Source organism: Phaseolus vulgaris, chromosome 4 (genome assembly GCF_000499845.2).
Source record: "Phaseolus vulgaris cultivar G19833 chromosome 4, P. vulgaris v2.0, whole genome shotgun sequence".
In the NCBI taxonomy this organism is placed as follows: domain Eukaryota; kingdom Viridiplantae; phylum Streptophyta; class Magnoliopsida; order Fabales; family Fabaceae; genus Phaseolus; species Phaseolus vulgaris.
In genome coordinates, this window is record NC_023756.2 from 8,972,536 (window position 1) to 8,979,596 (window position 7,061).

A 7,061-nucleotide genomic window follows, 5' to 3' on the forward strand; every position below is an offset into this window, starting at 1 on the left:
TTGAGAAAATTACTATAAACAGAGTGTCATATTTGTGTACCAATAAGTACCTAAATATATGCCTCAATTTACAATTAATTACACTATTGTAGCTAATTAAAAGATATGACATAAACATATATCTTAATTTATAAGTAATTAAACTATTACTGCTAGTTTCATATTTCATTGTACTTTTTAATTAATTAATAGATAAAATAGTTATCATTAATAAAATGAAAATAAAGGTGAAAAGCTTTATCTCAACATATTCAACACACTCAAGTTGCCTTTGGTAACCATTTACTATTATGTCCATTGACACAATATAAAGAATCCAAACTTTTCACAATCACCTTGAGAAAATATACTTCACAATTTTATCTATCTTCCGAAATTAAAGAGACTAGTTTTCTTCAAATGTGTGTTGTTTCATCTTATATTTTTATACTTGTGTGTTGTTTTTTTTTTATTTCTTTTAGAAATCTTGTTGGATTACAATATGTAAAGAAGTGAATCAACAAATCAACAATGTACCACCAAACTTCATTTTTGGCGGACAGATTGGAAGAAAAATCTATTCACATTATAGTGTATATCATCAATAGCTCAATGTTCGTTTTCCTAAATACTTAAAAAAAAATACTAATATAAAAAGTAAAGGACAAGATATTGAAATCTATAATTATCTCATAAACTATGTACAATTAGATGTACTCTCGAAAAGAAATATTCATCTAGATTTTCTGATGTTCAAATAACAAAAGTAGGTTATAATTTCTTATACAAACCAATTATTAAATAAAGCAAAGGAAGTAAAACATACAATTTTTGCATAATTATTTGTGCTAACGTGATAGATAAAAACATTTCTCAAATATCAAATATTATTACAACAAAAATGGAAAGGTTTGTTTCCTTTTTAGCTGAAAAAGGCCTTCCAAGTGTGTATCTTACCGAGATCTCTTAAGTTTTGTTGAGCAAAATTGTTGAACAAATATATAAATTTCACTACAAAACTCAAGCCAAGTGACGTGGGACTTACTAACCAATTCACACATATGAGTACAAAATAAAATTTACTAATTGCGGGACAAATGTATTAAATTTCTTTTAAAAATGTACATTAAATCTAAAAATAAAGTTTTACTTTTGAATTTATCTTGAGATTAATTTTAGAAATAGAAATAAGTAACTAGAGATATTCATGAAAAAATACATTAAATCTTTTATTAATTACACTCACAAATATATTACTATTTTGCAAGCTTTACAATGCAAGAGAATAGTCATACAAACATTATAACTCACCATTCAGATCCATGAAGAAGATTAAAATATGTTGTTCTAGAATTTTAGCTACATGAAACAAAAATATCAACTTAAGAAAAATCTATTCACATTATGATGTATATATCATCAATAACACCATATTCATTTTCTTAAATGCTTCATAAAATACAAAAATAAAAAAGTAAAATACAAGATATTGAAATCCACAATCGTTCTCATAAACTATGTACAATTAGATAAACAAATTTTTAAACAAAGGAAAAGAAGTACAAATATAAAACAATATTCTCTTAAGTGCAATATAGTCTCACACATAGCATATTTTTGTTTCTTTTTCTCTAAAAACACCTCCCACTTTTCTATCTTACTAAGAAAAACCTATTCACATTATAGTGTATATATCGTCAATAGCTCCATATTCATTTTCTTAGATGCTTCAAAAAATAAAAATAAAAAGTAAAAATTAAAACAAATTATATAAAACAAAAGAAAGGAAGTAAAATATCTTACAAAGATTCCATAAGTCTTATAGAACAAAATTGTTCAACAAATATATAAATTTCACTTAAAAACTCAAGTTAAGTGGAGACAAGTGATGTGGAAATTTCTAAAATTTAACCATAATAACACTAAAAACTGAGTATTTATTAGACGTGTGTTCATACTTCTATTATTAAAAGTAAAATCACATTAAAATGTAACATTCATTTGCAATGTAAATTTAACTTATTTTCATAATTTATGGTCAAGAGGAGAAATAGTTTATAAACACATATTTTGAGGTCATTTCAAGCATTTACATGCAACGTACCATATTTATATAAGAATGAAAACAATTTCAATAATGTCAAATTTTACAAATTTAAATTATAGATATCTTAACTAATCTAAACCTTAGGTTGAAATAAATCATAAATTACTTCTGGGAAACATATTCGATTTGATCCATTTTTTATTGAGAAAAGAAAAGAAAAATCAATTTAGAATTAGAGAAAAAACAATACTAGAAGTCATAAAAACATTAACATTAAAGTATTATCAATCACATAAAAAATTGAGATAAGAGTCCAAAAAATATCTCAAGACAAGAAAACAATAATTCTTCTACTCCCTTAAACTAGATAATTGTTTGTTTAATTTGTTGACAAAAAAATGTTTTAGTGATCTTACAATCTCTTTTTTTGAGCGTTTTCTTTCAAACAACAATGCACCATAATACAATATATAAGAGAGACATAGTAAAACTTCTCAAATATTATTACAACAAGAGTGGATAGGAAACAAGAGTGGAAAGGAAAAGGTTTGTTTCCTTTCTATCACTTTAAACCATTCTCCTAAATGTATTATTGCCTCATGTATCTTAGGTTTGTTTTCTTTTTAGTTGAAAACACCTCCCATATGTATATCTTACAAATATTAGTAAATACTGTTGAGAATGTTGTTCAACAGATATATAAATTTCACTCCAAAACTCAAGACTTGGACAAAACCCATGAAGAAGATTAAAATATGTTGTCCTAGAACTATAGCTGCACGAAACAAAAAAACATCAATTTAAGTAAAATTATCGAAACAAACATACATGCATGACTTACCTCTATTATTAAAAATAAAATCAGATTAAATTGTAAAATTCATAATGTAAATTTAACTTCTTTTCTTAATCTATGGTGAAAGGATAAATAGTTTATGAACACATATTTGAAGTTGTTTCAAGCATTTGCATGGGTTACTATAGTCCGAAGCATTTGGATCAGAGAAATCTGGTTGTCTTCAAATAAGGATTGCTGATGCTGAAGAGATATTCCACCTTGCCCAACTCTCAATATGGCTTAAGCTGAAGTTTGGGAGAATTCCCTTTAGTTATGCCTTCTCGGATTGGATTCTCAATCCTGGTCAGTGTCTACAAAGCTGTTGTAGTGGAGGGTGTCGTGATACATAATTCTTTTTCGGCTTTTGAAGGAATATGTGCTGGATGGGAATTGGCTAGCCGCAGTAACTTTGGAGATAGGAAGTTACGTCTGGGATGCTGATTTTAGTGCAGGAAGGGCGGGAGTGTGGCACCTTATTGGCTATTAGTGAAGGGTAAATAAGTATAAGGCCACTTTGTTGGAACTGTGAAGATGGGATTGGTAGAACTGCCCTGATTAATTGCAAAAGAAGTCCTGTGAAGACGAGGGGCAGTAGAAGAAGCACAGGGAGTGGTCATTGTTGTGTCTGAGCGGCTGCAAGGGCTAGTCTAGCTAGATGGAAGGAGTTGAAGGAGTTGAATGATAACTACCTCACCCTTAAGTACCAGGATGATATTCTATGGCTATATGGACGTATCTATGAGTTAGTAATGTAGAAGTGGGTTTAAAACCTGGTTTTTTGGTCTAGAGAGCCCTGTTGTGTTTTTGTTGCTGGTGTTGTGGTGATACAATGCAGGTTTGGTCTGAATTTAACAGGTTGCAAGTATGGGGTTGTGGGTGCCACTCCCCAGATGCCATACACTGGGAAAGCTAAGAACTTTTGTAGGCTATGTTCTCCAGCTAATAGCTATTTGTGTTTGTTTGTGGCAACTTCTGAGGTAGCTATAGGGGTCCGCCATTCAATCTGGTTTATAAGTGCAGAGCCAATGCATTGGTGTATTGCTTCTTGCTTCGTGAAGAGTGGGTGCATCATCTACTGGAATGCTGTCCTTTTTGGTAAAGCCAGGAAAATGTTCAGGCAAGATGGTGGTGAACAACGAAAACACTATTGGATACGAGGTGATATGTATTTGAGGAAAGCCAGATGGGAGATATAACAAAGAAATTAAGGTAGTGTGTTATATACCTAAGATGATAAACATAGTACGTTAAAAGAAGTACAGGGAGTGGGTTTTTGCTGTGACTAAACAACTTGGAGGATTGGTCCATCTAGACCATCAAATGTGCTATTTTAGCAAGGTATGATGAATGTTTTGTGCTGCATAATTCAAGACCAATTGAGCAACAGTTGTGAGGGATTCTGGTCTTATATGCTGTCAGGAGGTGTTAAGTCCTTACTCCTGGCTTTTGGTTTCTTGAGGGATTCTTTCCTCTTTTAAACCAGCATGTTACAGCACAAACCATGTGTCCAAATTTATATGCTGCAGAATTATGCAGTAATGGTAGGTTTTTTTAAGTTCTGGTTTTGTTTGTAACATGGTAGGTTTTTTTAAAGGATTGGAAGACCCCAAAAGTATTCTCATTAATTATTTTATTTATTGATAATAAAAAAAAGAGCATTTTCATGCAAACAAAAACTACAATATTTATATAAAAATAGAACAGTTAATGTCAAATTTTACACGTTTAAACTATAAAGGTCTTAACTAATATAAATCTTAGGATGAAATAAACTATAAATTACTTCTAACAAACAGATTGGTTTCATCCAGCTTCTTGATTGAGAGAAGAAGAAAAAAAATTAGAAATCAAGCTAGTTGCCACTCCATTAAGCATAAATATAGATCTCACGTAAATAAGCATGACTGAAGTTGTTGATTTTGCATGAGAAGAGTCAAATGAGAATATATGTAAAAAAGTAGAAAAACTGAGATACTAAATATAAAGATGCGTCCATGATGTTAATTGCTTCTACTTTTATTATTAATTTTTTTTCTTTAATCATAAAAAGCTTGTTATCATACTAAGAAGTTTGTAGAAACATAAGAAAAATAACTAAATGGATAGATATGAGTATATTTAAATTCCAAATAACTGTGAAAATAAGAGTAAATACAAAGTCATATTAAAACTGCCTATTTGCCAACTTGAACCGCTAACGAATGTGCTTGTAAGAATCAATACATCCATTCAATGCAAACAATTACTCCACTCTTACAAATAAGCATATGATCTAAACCCTAAAGTTGAAATAATGGTGCAAACTCGTTCAAATTAGATATAATTAATTGATTGAGGTAGAAAAACCAGGTTTAGGTGAAATGAAACCTCATTCATAATTATTTTCTTCCACGCCTATATATATATAGCTTCACCAATGAATGCAGATTCCTTCATTCTTGCTCTGTATGAGGGTTGAACCACCTCTTAAGTGGATCGATTTATTTTAGTTTTTTCTTGTTGATAAAAAAAAAATGAATGCAAATTCCAATCACTGTACATAAGAGAGTGAGTGCAAAGTCACATTAAACTTTCAACCTGAACGGCCACTGCATGCATAATATGAGAATCCATGCATCGCATTACAAGAAAATCATCAAATAGAAACCAATTTTTAGAGATCAAAATAATTAGTTGCAATAATAACTAAATTAGAGACCATTTTAAAAACTAAATAAAAAATTGATTTCTAAATTAGTTTCTATTATTGTTAAATAATTTATAGTTTATAAATTGATTATTATTTCAAAAACTATCCCAAAACATTATAAACAATAAATCCAATCTAACATCCAAATAAACAAAATTTAATTTCAAATAATTTATTATATAAGAAAATAAAATAGTTAGGTTTTAAATAATTTAATATTAGATATAATAATTATTTTAATTTATCTGATTAAAGATATTCATTAATCAATTAAAAACTTAAAAAATATTTATATAATAAAATACACTTTTAAATATATATAAATTTTGAAAATTTAAAAATAAAGTTGACAAACTTGAAACATGTCTTAACTATATGTCTTGAATAACATGTTCATAAATAAGAGTAAATGAAAAAAAAAAAACTTTTTGAGACTTAGAATAAATAAAATAAAAACGTCTGAAAGAAATCCATATATATAAATTTTTTTAAATTTTTTTTGTTTCAAATAATTTGGTAGGTATAATTACCTTCTTTGTCCATATATTTGGGGTCAATATTCAATTTAGTAGAGTGATTTTTAAAAAAATCAATTTGGTTTCTATGTTTTTTAAAATGTATCTAAATTGGTCATTTTCATTAAGTCTCACTTTACGACATCAAGTACTGCTACGTGGCAGAGAGAGATGAGATTGAGAGATTTGAGGTGTCAAGTGGCGACATCTCCTAAGACCATAACCCCCGCATCGTCACCGGCGACATCTCCTCCCACCGTTGTGGCTCCTTCTCTAGTGTCCAAGCCTCCGGTAACGTCTCCTCCGGCTGCAATGGTGACTAAGGGTGGACAAAAAATCAAAATTACAAAATGCAATCCATAATTATCCATTTCCATATTAGTTTTAATTCATTTAAATGGATTTATTTCAAATCCAAATTCATATTTTTGTATTTTAAATCCAATCCATTTAATTGGATATGGAATAGATATAGATTGGATACCTTTTTGGATTATCCAAATTGCATTTTGGGATGGATTTTGACTTGGCCCGATCCAAGTTAAGCCAAGATAATCCAGCTGATGTCGAGCCGAGCGGGCCCGAGCCGATCTCAAGCCCAGCACGCCCGGGTCGTTGTCGAGCCGAGCATTCCCGAGTCGATGTCGAGCCGAGCTGGCCCAGGCCGATGTCAAGCTGATCTGGCCCGGGCCGATATCGAGTCAAGCAAGCCTAGGCTGATGTCGAGTCACCAGACCCCCACCAATGTCCCGGGCCCGGGCCCATGTCGATCCAAACGGGCCCAAACCAATGTCGAGCTGAGCAAGCTTGGGCTGATGTCAAGCCGAACGAGTCCAGGTCAATGTCGCGTCTCCCGGGACCGGGCCGATGTCGAGTCGATTGGGTCCGGGCCAATGTCGAGCTGACCGGGCCTGAGCCAATGTCGAGTCTGCCGGGCTCAGGTCGATGTCAAGCCGAACGGGCTCAGGTTGATGTCGAGTGGATTGGGCCTGA